This window comes from Podarcis bocagei, assembly GCF_964188305.1.
Source record: "Podarcis bocagei genome assembly, chromosome: 12".
Lineage (NCBI taxonomy): Eukaryota > Metazoa > Chordata > Lepidosauria > Squamata > Lacertidae > Podarcis > Podarcis bocagei.
This window is the reverse complement of record NC_138137.1, coordinates 15,133,707-15,151,508: the sequence shown is the minus strand read 5'-3', so window position 1 is coordinate 15,151,508 and position 17,802 is coordinate 15,133,707. Positions and strand designations below refer to the sequence as shown.

The following is a 17,802-nucleotide window of genomic DNA, read 5'->3' as shown; positions in this document are numbered from 1 at the left end:
GCGCCTGCGCAATACGGGAGAACGCTCCTCCCTCCCCTCCACCTCTCGCTGGAGAGAGATAGGAGCGCAATCTTAGGGTCCCAGGTGTGCCCGTTGGACTACAACTCCCATCATGCTTTGCTGGACCGGGCAGAAATCAGGGACGATGGGAGTTGTAGTTCAAGGGAATCTGGGGACTCGAAGGCGGAAAAAGGCTCAATAGAGTTATCTATCTGTTGGTTGGAGCTGTCAGGTGTGACCGAGTTGAGGTGCCTTTTTCCCTAGATGATCTCCCAACCCTATGATTCTGAGATTCTGTGGGGAAATCCAGGTTGTTCTTCGGTTTTTTAAAAAAGTGTTCCTGTGATTGACTTTTTATTACATATATATATATATATATATATATATATATATATATATATGCTTTCGTAGATTTTCACGGGTACAGGAATGCAGGTTTTGGTGTCTTCGGGTGTCTTCCCGTGTAAGAGTTGGGGTGTCTAGGCGACGTTTCGACGAGGTCTCACTCGTCATCTTCAGGCTGGTGCTTTCGGCTTCTTGTTACTGGAACAGAGCAGGCTATACACCACACCCCCTCAACAGTATTTATAGGAACTCAAACACTGAGATCCTGCTCTGTTCCAGTAACAAGAAGCCGAAAGCACCAGCCTGAAGATGACGAGTGAGACCTCGTCGAAACGTCGCCTAGACACCCCAACTCTTACACGGGAAGACACCCGAAGACACCAAAACCTGCATATATATATATATATATATATATGCTTTCGTAGATTTTCACGGGTACAGGGTATATAAAATAAAATAATAAAAAATAATAAATAAATAAACCATTGATCGTAAGCGGTTCTGCGTACGTGACTAAAGCACCTCCGGTACTACACACAGAAAAAACAGAGACCAGCAACGAGACATAGCGCTTTTTTCGGTTTTTGTGGGGAGGGCTAATTTCCAGATGTCTGGCAGGCGGGACGTGTCGTCACGCTTGTTCATGTTGTGAGGGTGTTTCTCTATCTCGATGGCTTCCATGATTATTCTCTTGTGGTGATGTTCCATGTTAAAGAGCAATTTGGAATCTGCAAAATTAATTTCGTGTCCTGTTTCTTTCATGTGTTGGTAAAGAGAGGAAGTTTTTTCTTCTTTTTTGACGGCATTCTTGTGTTCTGCGATACGTGCATTTATTCGTCTGTTTGTTTGTCCAATGTACGTGGCTGGGCAGACTTTGCAGGGTATTTCATAGACCCCTTGGTTTTCTAATTGGATTTTATCTTTGGGGTTTCTGAGGATATTGGCTATTTTTTGGTTGGTGCAAAAGGCTGTTTTGATATTGTGTTTATGGAGGATTTTGCTAATTTTATCTGTAGTGCCCTTGATATAAGGAAGGAGGGCCATGCCATTGTTTTCTTCTGTGTCTTGGTTTTTTGGGGGTGTTTCTTTTTGGATTAGCTTCGTAACCCTGTTTTGCTGGTATCCGTTGGCGATTAACACATTTGAGAGATTCTGTAACTCAGTTGTCAAGTGGTCTTTGTCAGCCAGGCGTTTGGTTCTGGAGATGAGAGTCTTGGCTACGGAGTTTATTTGTGCAGGGTGGTGGTGTGATTGTGCATGTAAGTAGCGGTTGGTGTGTGTTTTTTCCCGGTAGATAGTGTGTCCTAGGGAGCCATCAGGTTTTTTGTAGATTAGGACGTCAAGGAAGGGAAGTTGGTTGTTGGCTTCTATTTCCATAGTGAATTGTATTTTGGGGTGTAGGCTGTTGAGATGTGTGAGGAAGCTATCTAGTTTTTCCTTCCCGTGTGGCCAAATTACAAAGGTGTCGTCAACATATCTGAGCCAAAGTTTGGGTTTGTGTTCTGACTTGTCTAAAGCATTGGTTTCAAAGTGTTCCATGTACAGATTTGCTATGACCGGTGAGAGGGGTGATCCCATAGGTGCTCCTTCTATCTGTTTGTATCTTTGTCCATTGTGGATGAAGTACGTGTTGGTTAGGCAGTGGTTGGTCAGGTCCAGGATGTATTCGGGGGGATTGTATTTGTTTTGAATGGCTGTCAAGGCTTCATTAATGGGCACTTGTGTGAAGAGAGATACAACATCGAAGCTCACAAGTAGGTCATCGGGATGTAGGTTTTGCTTCTTTATTGTTTCTATGAACTGGAAGGAGTTTGTAACGTGTGAAGCGATAGATTCTGCATAGGGCTGAAGTTGCTTAGCGAGAAATTTAGCGAGATTTTGTAGAGGTGAGCCTATGGAGCTGACTATTGGTCTGAGTGGTGTTCCTTCTTTGTGTATCTTGGGGAGACCGTAGAGTTTGGGGCATCTGGATGATTTTTCTCTGGGGATGATTCTTAGCTGGATTTCTTCACTGATAGGAGAGGCTTTCATTTTGGATTTGGTGGTTTTTTCCAGATAGGTGGTGGGATCTGTTTTTATAGGTTGGTAGGTAGGGTCTTGGAGTAGATTTGATAGTTTTGCTTGGTAGTCCGATGTGTTCATCACAACAGTGGCATTACCTTTGTCTGCTGGGAGAATGATTATGTTGTTGTCTTTCCTCAGGTTGGTGAGTGCTTTCTGTTCTTCTTTGTGTAAATTGCTTCTGGGTGGTTTGCTGGAGCAGAGGATGTTGGTGACTTCAAGTCTGATTTTATTGGCTTCATCTGGGTTGATTTTGGTTAGGCTAGCTTCGACTCCGCATATGATGTTTTCCGTGGGGATGCGTCTCGGGGCGACTGCAAAGTTGAAACCTTTGGAGAGTACTTTGGTTTCGGTTGAGGTGAGGATCCTGTCTGATATGTTATGTACTGTTTGTTTCATGGGTTGTTGTGGAGGGTGGCTGGGCTTCTGGCGTTTCTCTAGTTTGTGGAGTTTGTTGGTGTGTGTGTCCGTCTTACGTGAGGACTCAGTTTCAGCTCTCCAAACGGCTAGTTGTTTGCATTTGTCCCAGAGTGCAGGGTGGATTTTGTTACAGAGTTTGAGGTGAAGAGTGAGCAGATCTTTGTTGGTTTGGTTTAGTAGGTATCTTTTCTTATGTAGTTCATTTCTGATTAGAGATAGTTCAGTTCGTTTCAGGATCCTTTCGGTAGCTGGGGTTTTAGAGTGGAATTTAAGTTGGAAGCATGTGGGAATTAAGTTGTTGTCTCGGCAGTTGCGTAGGAACAAGAGATCACATAAGATGGTGGCTCTTCGGATTTCTAGTTTCTCGTAGGTTCTTGTCAGCTGGAAGGTTTCCTCCCCGTAGAGGTGAGATATTTGCTTTCGTAGATTTTCTCATCTCCAGAACCAAACGCCTGGCTGACAAAGACCACTTGACAACTGAGTTACAGAATCTCTCAAATGTGTTAATCGCCAACGGATACCAGCAAAACAGGGTTACGAAGCTAATCCAAAAAGAAACACCCCCCAAAAACCAAGACACAGAAGAAAACAATGGCATGGCCCTCCTTCCTTATATCAAGGGCACTACAGATAAAATTAGCAAAATCCTCCATAAACACAATATCAAAACAGCCTTTTGCACCAACCAAAAAATAGCCAATATCCTCAGAAACCCCAAAGATAAAATCCAATTAGAAAACCAAGGGGTCTATGAAATACCCTGCAAAGTCTGCCCAGCCACGTACATTGGACAAACAAACAGACGAATAAATGCACGTATCGCAGAACACAAGAATGCCGTCAAAAAAGAAGAAAAAACTTCCTCTCTTTACCAACACATGAAAGAAACAGGACACGAAATTAATTTTGCAGATTCCAAATTGCTCTTTAACATGGAACATCACCACAAGAGAATAATCATGGAAGCCATCGAGATAGAGAAACACCCTCACAACATGAACAAGCGTGACGACACGTCCCGCCTGCCAGACATCTGGAAATTAGCCCTCCCCACAAAAACCGACACCAGAACCAGAGGCACACAGAACGCCATCTCCAATCAACCACACCAGACCCAAACCCAGACCCTCTCCACAGATAAATTACAGACACCATCCAGTAGCCAAACCATAGTGGCACCTCCGGATGCTGCACCCCCCTGCAATCCCTACACAGATCTGGCTGGCACAGGGCACAAAACCACAGCTCGCCCCTATACACGAAGCCAAGCCAGAGCACAACTAAGTGCAGTACAGCCATCTTCTCAGAAAAACTCTTTACAAGGTCAAGAGGTCAAGACACGAAAGCTTTAGCAACTAATCCACACCTAATGACCCTCCTAAGTGGTACCCAAAATATCACTCAAGTAATCACTCAAGATATCCCTCAAGTAATTAATGAACAAAAGAAGAAAAGGCACATTAACCTAGGAACTTCCTCTCTGCCCAGAACGTTGGAGGCTATACACCACACCCCCTCAACAGTATTTATAGGAACTCAAACACTGAGATCCTGCTCTGTTCCAGTAACAAGAAGCCGAAAGCACCAGCCTGAAGATGACGAGTGAGACCTCGTCGAAACGTCGCCTAGACACCCCAACTCTTACACGGGAAGACACCCGAAGACAACAAAACCTGCATTCCTGTACCCGTGAAAATCTACGAAAGCATATATATATATATATATATATATATATATATGTAGGTTTTGGTGTCTTCGGGTGTCTTCCCGTGTAAGAGTTGGGGTGTCTAGGCGACGTTTCGACGAGGTCTCACTCGTCATCTTCAGGCTGGTGCTTTCGGCTTCTTGTTACTAGAACAGAGCAGGATCTCAGTGTTTGAGTTCCTATAAATACTGTTGAGGGGGTGTGGTGTATAGCCTCCAACGTTCTGGGCAGATAGGAAGTTCCTAGGTTAATGTGCCTTTTCTTCTTTTGTTCATTAATTACTTGAGGGATATCTTGAGTGATTACTTGAGTGATATTCTGAGTACCACTTAGGAGGGTCATTAGGTGTGGATTAGTTGCTAAAGCTTTCGTGTCTTGACCTCTTGACCTTGTGAAGAGTTTTTCTGAGAAGATGGCTGTACTGCACTTAGTTGTGCTCTGGCTTGGCTTCGTGTATAGGGGCGAGCTGTGGTTTTGTGCCCTGTGCCAGCCAGATCTGTGTAGGGATTGCAGGGGGGTGCAGCATCCGGAGGTGCCACTATGGTTTGGCTACTGGATGGTGTCTGTAATTTATCTGTGGAGAGGGTCTGGGTTTGGGTCTGGTGTGGTTGATTGGAGATGGCCTGTGTTATATATATATATATATATATATATATATATATATATATATAAGCATATATATATATATATATATATATATATATATATATATATATATATAAGAGTAACTTTTTATTGAGTTTTGTGAACAAGAATAATGCTATACAAATAAGTATACCAAGTTTTCTCATGTCATATGTATATCAGAAAAATAGCATAATAAATTTGGAGTAATATCTACAACGGGCAGCGGGTGGCGCTGTGGGTTAAACCACAGAACCTAGGACTTGCCGATCAGAAGGTTGGTGGTTCGAATCCCTGTGATGGGGTGAGCTTCCGTTGCTCGGTCCCTGCTCCTGCCAACCTAGCAGTTCGAAAGCACGTCAAAGTGCAAGTAGATAAATAGGTTCCGCTCTGGCGGGAAGGTAAACGGCGTTTCTGTGCGCTGCTCTGGTTCACCAGAAGCGGCTTAGTCATGCTGGCCACATGACCCGGAAGCTGTACAGTTTCCTGAATAGGGGCTTTGCAGTGTTGGGGTTTTAGACAGAGAAGAAGGGAGCTGATTAGCAGCTATGTCTGATTTTAATTAAAAATAATAATAATGAAAGACTAGGTGCAGTTCTTGGGACCACAGTACATATTGCAACCCCCTGCATATGGCAACTCACTGAGGATTCCCATAGAGATTTAGCTGCTATTTTCTAAAATGTAAAGACCAGAAAATATGAGTTTGTAGCAAGCAGAGAAAGCCAGAATCTGTTCTATTTTTGCTATACAATGGCGAGTTTCAATCTAGCTACTCTTGTGGCCACTGGCCAATTGGACTCCCTCCACTACTTAGTAAAAAAAGCCTTACAGCACCATTACCCTATATAGAAGTGAAGTGGAAACTGGGATACTCTGTTTAGCGGAGTGTCTTTTTTATACATATAAAAAAGTCTTTTAGCGCATGTTCTTTTTGAGCGTGTTTTGAATACGTGCTGCATGTCCATAAACAGTTTGGATTTTATGAGATCTGGTAGTTGGCAAATCAAACGAGAAGCCTTGAACCCCAGTCATTGCTTCCACTACTCAAAGGCTCCGAAAAGAGGAGCAGCTGTCTGAGGAACTGGTTCCAGCGCGGCGTCATTCCTTGAGAATGAGGAAGATGGAAAAGATTGCTTATCCTGAAGGAAAACGTTGCAAAGCTGCAAGCTGGTCTTTTCAAGCTTCTCTGGAAAAGCTACTGTTTATGTAGGATAGCCAAATGTCTGCTATTCCCAAGCTAGAGTCACTGGACTATTCAAACGTACTTAAATTTATAGCTAAGGAACATGGAGTAGGCCAGTTTTAACCAGACTTGGGATAGTCTTTGGAAGAAGATTGTTCGCACTTGGAGTTCTCCCTAAAGCTCAGGTTTTAGTTTTGGTCCCCTCATTGTATCCATTGCATCCTCCGTAGGTAGAAGGACCAACAATCCCAGCTGGAATTTCTCTTCAACCGGTGTCTGCAGGGGTCTTTCCACAATGGGTGGAATTTCTGTGGGGACAGAAGGTCGCAGCTGTTCATTCTACCATCACAATTTGGTTTAGCCCTCCCAGCAAATCCTCCCACCAGTTTGGCTGCTAGGATCGTTGCATCGCTGCTCAGTTCCTCCATCTGCTTGGGGCCGGCTCACTCATGAGACAAGATGAGGCAACTGCCTCGGGCGGCATGATCCACAAGGGCAGCAGATTCGACCTCCAATGAATGCACTGCCCCCTGCTGCCGCTACAGCGGTAGCAGAAACAGCTCTCCCTTGGATGTGCTCCTTGGAGGCTGAATCTGCTGCCTCTTTAGCGGTCTCTTGGCAAATAGGAGATGATGTTGTTATAAGAATTTTAAGGTCTTACATATATAAAATAAATGTTCATAAATGTACCAAGCAAACACACACACATATAGAAACCACATGTCTGAAGCTCACAGAAAAAGTCCTGAAACATTTTGTCCCTCCCAAATTGACCTCAAATATTTCCCTGCAAGGTCAAAGGGAAATTGAAAAGCCTCCCCATTGTCTTTTCGTTCACAAATCCTGGTGTGTTTGTGTATGAATAGGGTGAGCCTGTGACCTGGATTCAGGAATAAAGTAGTTATCATCACAAAAGAGTGGCCAAATGGCCCAGGTAATGCAATCAGTGATCCATTATCCTGGCAGACAGGAGAAAAACAACGCACTCAGATTTCTGTTGTAGACCGCCTTTTCTGTGATGTAGGTATGATGTATCTGGGGTAGTGGACTTGGGCTACACCTCTTCTGTGATGAATGTATGATGTTTCTGGGGGTGGTCTTGGACTCTAGGGCGGGCAATTTAAAATGACTATATGAGGCTCTGGGTCCTCCTCCTCTCTCCTGCGTATGGGGGAGCACCCTGTTGCAACAGTTAATAAAGATCAGGCTTACTAGCTGCTTTGCTTCTCAATATTCTCTGGTTGGCCTCTGTTATTTTCTCCTACCGATAGGGAACCTACAAAAGGACTCTATATGGGCTCTTGGGTACCCCAAAAAGGGAAAGGAGCAGATTTATTACTTATATCACTGTTCTCCCCTCATTCTTGTTCCTGATGTAGATCTTTATTCTCCCTCCTTGTTCCTGATATAGATCTTCATTCACCCCTTCTTCTCTGGGGTGTGTGTGCCATTTTATGTGTGAATCAAGCTCATTCTACACTTAGTACAGGACAGGAATTGTATATTATAATGAAAGATTGAAGATGAGCTATGGGAATCCGAATGGTTAATCTTCTCTCTAGTGCGGCAGTATGCTCTGCATTACCCAGTCCTCTGTTTGAGGGTTTTTTTTGGTTGAAAGTCTGGTTTAAAGATTAAAAAAAAACTGAAAGAGAAAGCAGGAGGGGCCTGGAAGTTACCCATCAACAACGGTTGACACCTGGGCAGCAGGCCAAGCAGGTACAGGTACAAGGATCTGAAGCTGACTCTGAAATATCATGGTCAGTATCCAAAGGACTGGGACTACTAGATATCAAATCAAATCAAATGCTGCTCATGCAGTTCTGCAAGCGGATTCAAATAGTGCAGGCACAATGAACTGTTCTGCATGCAGAATATAATGGGGCACAAATTTCTTTTCCTTGCACAAGGGTATCTTCAATATCAGTTCTTGGGTAAGCTGCTTGCATAAAGAGAACTGTTTATTTATTTGTTTAATGTTTAATATTTATTAAACCCCCTGCTTGGCAGGGGGTTGGACTCGATGGCCCTTGTGGTCTCTTCCAACTCTATGATTCTATGATTCTATTAAATTTGTCAGTCGCTTTATTTTGCCCAGGGCAACCCAAAAGCAACTTAAGTAAAGGTAAAGGGACCCCTGACCATTAGGTCCAGTCATGGCTGACTCTGGGGTTGCGGTGCTCATCTCGCTTTATTGGCCGAGGAAGCCGGCATACAGCTTTCAGGTCATGTGGCCAGCATGACTAAGCTGCTTCTGGCGAACGGAAACGCCGTTTACCTTCCCGCCGGAGAGGTACCTATTTATCTACTTGCACTTTGACGTGCTTTCGAACTGCTAGGTTGGCAGGAGCAGGGACCGAGCAACGGGAGCTCACCCCGTCGTGGGGATTCGAACCGCCGACCTTCTGACCGGCAAGCCCTAGGCTCTGTGGTTTAACCCAACTTACAACCAAACAAATAGACAATAAGCCCCACATAGATACATTGAAGCATAACAAAAGTAGTCATAAACAATGAATAAAATATCAAAAAAGTACACAACCAAACTGAGCAATTTCCACATAAATCATGGATACAAAAAATAAAGATACAAAAAATAATAATACCAGTAACAAAAAAACCCCTAAACAATACCCCAACCCAAGAGTTTGTTGAGCAGCCTCAGCTTTTGTAGTTGGAGTCCGTTCTCCCAGGACAGGTGGGAAAAGGCCTACAAGGCAGGGAGCAGTTTTTCCAGGGCTCACAGCCAACTACCATTGCCTAGTACTTTCAATGAGACAGTGACAACTCCCTGTAGCTGGACTGGAGCCCAGGCTGTGCAGTGCAGAAGTTCTCTTGCTATACATTTTTCACACTGCTGTTTAAAGTATCTGCATCCTTTCTGAAGTGGAGCAAGCAAAAAGGCTAATGTACTGTTTAAACCACAAGGAGCACCGACAGTTTATAAATTACATTAGCTAAACTAACACAGGATGAGACATAAGTAAATACAGGAAGGGCAATTCTGCTGTGGTTACACAGTCAGATGAGACCAATATGTCAGTGTTAGCCAGCTATATTGTCCTAAACTTACCCCGTCTAACCTGTGGCAAAAGTACCGTATTTTTCGCTCTATAAGACGCACCAGACCACAAGACGCACCTAGTTTTTGGAGGAGGAAAACAAGAAAAAAAATATTCTGAATCTCAGAAGCCAGAACAGCAAGAGGGATCGCTGCTCAGTGAAAGCAGCAATCCCTCTTGCTGTTCTGGCTTCTGGGATAGCTGCGCAGCCTGCATTCGCTCCATAAGACACACACACATTTCCCCTTACTTTTTAGAAGGCAAAAGTGAGTCTTATAGAGCAAAAAAATACGGTATATTCTTTGTTCTAAACAACTTTCCTCAAGAAACAAACTGGAGGGAGAGTACACACACACACACACACACACACACACACACACACACACAGAGTTTATTTATAATTTTCATTTTTAACAAATAAACACTTCAACAACAACAACAAAAATTAAAACAATTCTTACCTATCAAACCTCGGCTTCCCTTCCCCTCTTTCAGCAGTTCCGTGAATTTACTCTCTCTTTTTCTTCTTCTGCATATCCCAGTTAACTCTATTTATTCTTTTCCTCATCTGTTTCATATATTTTTTAGAAACGGCAAGTTTTTACAATAGCCTTGCTAATGTCTTCATTTGTTTACAATTTGTTTTTAAATACTCAATATACGATTTCCGTTCCTTAATAAAAAGTTTGTGGTTTGATTTCTTCTTCTTCCGGTAAGTTTCACCATTTCTGCACCGTCCATTAATTTCTGTAGCCATTCTTCTTTCATCGAAACTCCTCCTTTCCATTTTTGGGCAAATGTCACTCTCGTGGCAGTGGTTGCATACATCAAAACTCTGATTCCATAATTCCCCAAAGAAAAGCTTTTGTGTTTTGTTTTGTTTTTACAAATGTTATCTTAAACATCTTTTTCAATTCATTATATATCATTTCCCAGTAAGCTTTAACCTTATTACAAGAGAAAAGTACCTTCTTTCCCTCTGCATTTCCAACACATATTCGATTTTGATTCGTACATTTTTGCCAATCTTCTTGGTGTCAGATACCATCTGTATAACGTTTTCATATAATTCTCTCTTAAACCATAACATGCTGTAAATTTTATATGCATGTTCCACAGTCTTTCTGGAAGGAGCTAATTAGGATTAATTAGCAATAGGAGTTGGCAGGATGGTGCTTCTTAAACAACAACAACGATTATATCCTGCCCATCTGGCTGGGTTTCCCCTTTGAAAACTAATAAATACTACCTTTTTAGAAGAGGACTGAACACATTTTCCTGATCTTCCAAGTATTGCTAAATACTTCATCTAAAGAACATACGACCTCTTCTTAAGAGGAAACCTTTAACACAGTGTTAGGCAATACTCTTATTTTTCTGCTAAAGTGATGCACTCATGTTTCAGATGGACTTTCCAGTATGAACACCCCCATCATTGCTGTTGATGTGACGTTCTGGGAGAAATGAGTTGGTTGCAAGGTTGGTGTGGTGCAAACACAAGTCCCAGACTGGTTCTGCTGGTATGTCTGCACCATGCTGGCCTTGCCTCTCCCAGTATGCCACAGTCACGGCAGTGGAATGAGATTAAACAGGCAGCACTGCTCTGAACCACCAAGCACTACTGGTACAGGGAGAAAGCATTCCTCCACATCTAACTACAGTGGTACTTCGGGTTACATACGCTTCAGGTTACATACGCTTCAGGTCACCAACTCCGCTAACCCAGAAATAGTGCTTCAGGTTAAGAACTTTGCTTCAGGATGAGAACAGAAATCATGCTCCTGCGGCGCGACGGCAGTGGGAGGCCCCATTAGCTAAAGTGGTGCTTCAGGTTAAGAACAGTTTCAGGTTCTTAACCTCCAGAATGAATTAAGTACTTAACCCAAGGTACCACTGTATTCTATGTTTGAGACCTGGATCAACACCCCTGTTGTTTTTTAAACACTCAAAATACACACAAACACAATTGAATGTTTCATCTAGACTGACAGTGGAGAACCGCAAGACAGTTTGGGGGAAGCCACACCCGCCTGTCAATCACCTGACATCATGTGGCATCAGGCATGGGATAGGGAAAGCTATGATGCAAAGGAACAATCAGGGCAGCATAGCTTTCCCTATCCCATGCCTGATGGAAAGAAGACAAAGTCCCGACCAGAGAAGAATGGCAGGTTAAATTGATGGATTAAGTCAAAATGGCAAAAATGATCAGAAGAATCAGAAATCAGGAAGACCAAAATGTTAATAAGGAATGGGGATTTTTTTTATAATTTATCTTAAAAACCATTGTAAACAGCTAAATTCATTAGTGGGAATGGAATAACACTTGTAGTTTAATGTTGAATTTGGGATATCATAGAATCATAGATTAATAGAGTTGGAAGAGACCACAAGGGCCATCGAGTCCAACCCCCTGCCAAGCAGGAAACACCATCAGAGCACTCCTGACATATGGTTGTCAAGCCTCTGCTTAAAGACCTCCAAAGAAGGAGACTCCACCACACTCCTTGGCAGCAAATTCCACTGTCGAACAGCTCTTACTGTCAGGAAGTTCTTCCTAATGTTTAGGTGGAATCTTCTTTCTTGTAGTTTGGATCCATTGCTCCGTGTCCGCTTCTCTGGAGCAGCAGAAAACAACCTTTCTCCCTCCTCTATGTGACATCCTTTTATATATTTGAACATGGCTATCATATCACCCCTTAACCTCCTCTTCTCCAGGCTAAACATGCCCAGCTCCCTTAGCCATTCCTCATAAGGCATCGTTTCCAGGCCTTTGACCATTTTGGTTGCCCTCCTCTGGACACGTTCCAGTTTGTCAGTGATATAATGGAGATGTAAAAGACCTGGATTATTATAAAAGATGCAGGAGGAAATGGTTAACAAAAGGACCCGCAAAGGTAGTTCAGGAAGTTCAGGAGATTCATTGGAATCTTGTTTTTATGTTGGTTGTTGGATAATTGATTGTAAAACTTTAAAGTGAAAAACTAAATCATTTTTTTAAAATATCAAAACTAAAGAACAATCAGGAGAAATTGTGGTCCTCAGAAGGTCAGTTGAACTGGAATCTGGCCTTAGGGCTAAAATAGGATCTCTGATCTAGACCCTTAGATAGTAAATGGTCACCCAGGGACTCAGTTTAGGAAATTTCTCTGGCTACCTAGTATACATCCAAGGGATCTCTTTTTATTTCATCCAAACTACATTCTCCTTTTCTCTCTTGAAGGACCAGAGCAGTAGAATAGTAGTGTAGCCAGAATGTCCATGTCCTTTTTCACTTTTCCTGCTTGGTTATGACGCTCACAAGTTGCCTCCTCATCCCATGTTCTTCCTTTGATCTTAAATTCTTCAGTGAGCTTTAATAAATGGCAGGTGCCTTCCGCCAAGTTTCCCCTTCTTGAGGCACACAAGGAAAGCTTTAAAGAAAAGACAAGTCAATTAACACATCAAACGGTGTAATGGCAATTCGTTATGAACAACTGCTTTGATCTTCTTTGTTTACTATGTTGCTTCCAGATTTTGAAGTATGCTCCGTATAAGTTCGCTAAAGCCACAAATCATGTCCCCTTCCCAGCCTTTGTTGTTGTTGATCTTAACTAGATAACGCATTTATTTGAAAAGTTCTGAAACATAGAAAGGCAGCTTATAGCAACTTCTAAAGTGAGTCTTGTGGCACTTGGAAGACATTGGCCAGATACGCCCGGGTCCTGGTGGTCCCAAAGAGCTAGAAATCCACACCTGTCTTTTAATTCAGAGGAGCTATGGCGAGTCCCTTGTTAAGTATAGTAATTTAATTCACTGAAATTGTAAATGCTTCTATGCATTACTATGTGGGATGGCCTGGGATTCGGACTCAGAGGCTGAACCTGACGAATCCCAGCCTGCACAGGAGTCCCCGCCTCCAGGACCAGCTGAGCTGGGGCTGGGGCCTGAGCCTGAAGGGTCCTCACCTGTGCTGGATCCTCAGGTGCAGGCATCAGCTGAGTCTGCTCTGGCTCCTGAGGTGATGGAGGACCCATTGCCTGCAGGTGCTCCACTCTCAGCCCCATCAGGGGAAGCTGAGGTTGCCTCTGGGTCCGGTAACCCTCCAGCCTCTCCTGAGCTGCAGAGGCTCAGGGCAGAGAGGCGGAGGGAGCTAAGTTCCAAGAGAGGCGAGTCACCTGTGGTCCGGAAACTGAGAAGCTTCCTGCAGCCAATCGGAAGCTGCGGAAGCAGCGTCGGATGTTCGGGTTCCAAAGAACGTTCGCAAACCGGAACACTCACTTCCGGGTTTGCGGCATTTGGGAGCCAAAACGTTCAAGTTGCAAGGCGTTTGAGATCCAAGGTACAACTGTATAGCTTTACAGATGGGGAATTGAGGCAGAGAAGGGCCTGTGGTCATTGAAGGGGTCAATTGGGGTCTCGTGTCGGATTTGAAGACCGGCAAGTGGATATCTTGAATTCATAGACTCGAATATATACTTTAGGGCCTCCATTACTGGCAACATTTTTAAAATTCTTATTAATCCTGCATACATGTCAGAGAAAACTTTTCCTTCTGGGGCAATCCAGAGTTTACGCAAGAGACGGAGAGTTCTGTCTCAGAGGGATTGTCTTGGGAGGTGGGCTCTCAGTCTGTTTCCAACAGCACAACTGGCTGCTCACAGCTGGAATCTTTGATGCTTTTGGACAGTCCTGAGAGAGGATAGATGATCGATCATATGGACCACTAGACACTGCACAGATGGACCTCTAAGAAGCCAGGTGAGTGCAATATTTAGGATCTCCTTCTCCATTAATTTGCAATCGTTATGCGTGTGCTTCTGTTAGGAAAATATAAACTTTACGCTCATATCAGATCCCAAAAGAAATGGGTGTCTTTCTTCACAGAAAGAAGAAAATGATTTTTATGGCTTCACAGAGACATTTTAATGTTGTTTCCCCCAAAAATGTACTAATAAAAATTCTGAAAGAACTTTCCCATGCATCACTGATAAGACATTGGCTAGTGCAAGATGTCTCATCTTATCTCACAGAATGTTTAGACTTGAGATGCATTGCAAGTTAAATGTCTAGTTCCAATTGATTTATTCTGGAATTATAATATAGCAATCTGAAGAGGTGAGCGGTAGGTGGAATGGACAGGGCAGACGTTGTTCCCAAATGCTGCTGCTTTGAGAAGAAATATAAGGTTTAGGAATCCGCTTTTTAATATACTTTAGAGAGAGGCAAAATGCTGGACATTTGAACCAAAGCTCTGCACGAAATTCTTTTTTGCATTTCAGGGCTTTTAGCCTTTGCAGACGACTCTGTGAGGAAGGACGTTCGGGAAAAGCAAGTGTATACAAGAAGGAAGTTTTCTCCAAGTAAGAGGAATAATTTATTCAAACGGGATGTAATTGTACTTCAGCTTGCCACAGACGAGATGATGCATATTTTCAGGAAATGAAATAAATAATTAATAGAATGTTTGCAGGAAGCTGTAAAGGGCAACACGAGATCCTGATGGTCTGTCTGGTGTTGGGATCTAAGTTCCATCTTAATACAAAATCTTAGCGATTGTTCTTCAAGTGTAAATTATCATCCAGTTAGGAAAAAGATGAGGGAATTCATATTGGTAAATCCAAGAATACATCAGGAAAAAAATATGGCTGTATGTTCAGTCTTTAGCAAGTCAGGAAAAAAAATTCAACCCACCTTTTTAAAATGTAGAATTTTATTAGTTTTCATAGTTTCAAACAGGCAAGAACATCCGCAAGTACATCTGTCTTTTTACATCCCGAAAGCTGTTGTAAAAAGAAGGTGGCCTGAGGTTTATTTATTGATTATTTTTGGTTATAGGATCTTTTGCCTGCCCTTTACCTGGTCCCAGGGCAAGTTTTTGTGTTTTTACCCCCTCTGTCAATCTTAAAACCTGAGAGGGTCCAGGGAAGGAAGCAGTTTTTCAGATATTTGGGCCTAAGTCACTTAGGGCTGGAACATTTATATGAGCATCTTAAAGGAAGCCCAGAAGTGAATGGACAATCACATACCCTCCAAAATTTTCTGATGAAGAGAGGGACGTCCTATTCAAAAACGCTGATGATGAGGGTTATTATTTTGCTGTTTTTAGCCCATCCATCTGACTGAGTTGCCCCAGCCACTCTGTGCAGCTTCCAACAGATATAACAACATAATAAAACATTAAACATTAAAAAACTTCCCTATATAGGGCTGCCTTCAGATGGCTTCTTAAAGGTTTTATAGTTACTTATCTCCTTGGCTCGGGGGTCACATAAATCCATACCTCCGACATTTCTCCAATGAAAACAAGGATGTCCTAAGGAAAAGTGGGACATTCTGGGATCAAATCAGAAACTGGGACGGCTTCTGTAAATCCTGTAAATAATAACCTTGCTGTCATCCTTAAGAAAAAGATATTTTTAAAAATGTGATAGAGGTAGAAGAGTATCAAAAGAGTATTCATTGATGTGGATGAAATATTATTAATATTTAGCAAGTTTCAAGAATATGTGGGTGGGAAGCAGTACCCAGCACTTTTTGGGAGAGAAAAATCTAAATTTTCTCTCATATTCACAAACACCAAAGTTCAAAGGATTATATGCATTGAAAAGTGGTTGGATAACAACTATATCCTGCACTGGAGAAAGGAATTATACCATATTTTTTGCTCTATAAGACTCACTTTTTCCCTTCTAAAGAGTAAGGGGAAATGTGTGTGCGTCTTATGGAGCGAATGCAGGCTGCCAGAAGCCAGAACAGCAAGAGGGATTGCTGCTTTCACTGCACAGAGATCCCTCTTGCTGTTCTGGCTTCTGAGATACAGAATATTTTTTTTCTTGTTTTCCTCCTCCAAAAACTAGGTGCGTCTTGTGGTCTGGTGCATCTTATAGAGCGAAAAATACGGTACTTTCTTCCCTTTGTGTTCATGACTAATGAACACTTTTCCTACTTTTCTGTTTAACGTAACCTGTTTTTTCAGACCAAGATGTGCGTTGACCTATATTTAACACAAGATCCACTTGTGTGGTCCTGAACTTTTTCTCCACATGAATAGAATTACTAACCCAGGTTATTTACCCACACGCTGCAACATTTCTCTCTGGATGTTTATTCATTGAGGATGTTGCTTGGAAAGCTATCCAAAAACAGGATGCTTATCAGATGTAATCGATTGCTGTAGATTGTCTTATTGGAAATAAGCCACAGGAAAGAAGTGGTTTGCTTAAAAAGGACGACACTTTTTGCTATGTTGAGACCACACTGCCTCCAAACCAAGATACAAACAGTTTCAGTGCTTGCACAATGCCTTCTTCTGTGTTGCGTAAAAACGTGGTGGTGATACTAGGTTATTAAAGCCATTGAACTGGTACCTTTTACCATGCCAGAACTATGGCACACTTTTTACATCTACTGTGGTGTTAGCTTGATGTTTGCTTTACTCTGCTTCGTAAACAGCTTGTTGCAGTATTAGGACTCTGGAAAATTGCTATAACTAGTAGAGATCAGGGCTGGGCAATGCCAGCTTTTCAACATTGTGATGTATCACCAGCCAAATATCATGATATAGTGATATATCTTTTGTGTGTGTATATATAATTTTTTATTAAATTTTCTGTTTTACAATTTAAAATACTCATTGTTACAACTTTAAGATATCAGTGACCTCCCTTTTTCTCTTTCCATGGTTCATTTAACATATCATAAATCCCTGCATATTTTACAAAAACCATACCATTCAGTGGGATGCGGGTGGCGCTGTGGGTTAAACCACAGAGCCTAGGACCTGCTGATCAGAAGGTCGGCGGTTCGAATCCCCGCCACTGGGTGAGCTCCCGTTGCTCGGTCCCTGCTCCTGCCAACCTAACAGTTCAAAAGCACGTCAAAGTGCAAGTAGATACATAGGTACCGCTCCGGTGGGAAGGTAAACGGCGTTTCCGTGCACTGCTCTGGTTTGCCAGAAGCGGCTTAGTCATGCTGGCCACATGACCCGGAAGCTGTACGCCGGCTCCCTCGGCCAGTAAAGCGAGATGAGCGCAGCAACCCCAGAGCCGTCCACGACTGGACCTAATGGTCAGGGGTCCCTTTACCTTTACCTTTTTATCCTTCAGCAAGCTTTTTTAGGCTGGGACATGTGAGAAAGCAGCAAAGGACCCAGACTGCAAAGTGGGGAGGAATCCAAAACATTTGGGATGACTCTGTAACATTCATGATGATGATTAGTTTGGATCGATTTCCTACATCCCACTTGTATCTCTTGCCCTTGAGGTTGATGTTCCTGTGCAACCATCATTAACTAGATTTAGCTGGCATGGGTTATCTGTGCACATCTTTCATGCTGTTTGTGACTGTTTTTTCCAACCACTCCTCTGCATTTAATGAAACAAAAATGTGTCTCAAGTCTTTAGATGGGGCATTTAGAC

At 42.7% G+C, this 17,802-nt stretch overlaps 1 protein-coding gene across 1 annotated transcript in view; it reads left to right on the top strand.

Moving 5' to 3' along the window:
* The first annotated feature begins 13,818 nt into the window (after positions 1-13,818).
* LOC308569974 (collagen alpha-4(VI) chain-like) overlaps positions 13,819-17,802 on the top strand; it is a 99,096-nt gene continuing 95,112 nt past the window's right edge. Inside the window, exons 1-2 of the mRNA XM_081164252.1 lie at positions 13,819-14,143; positions 14,665-14,745. The gene's annotated coding sequence lies outside the window, so the exon portion shown is untranslated. The remainder of the gene's footprint in view (positions 14,144-14,664; positions 14,746-17,802) is intronic.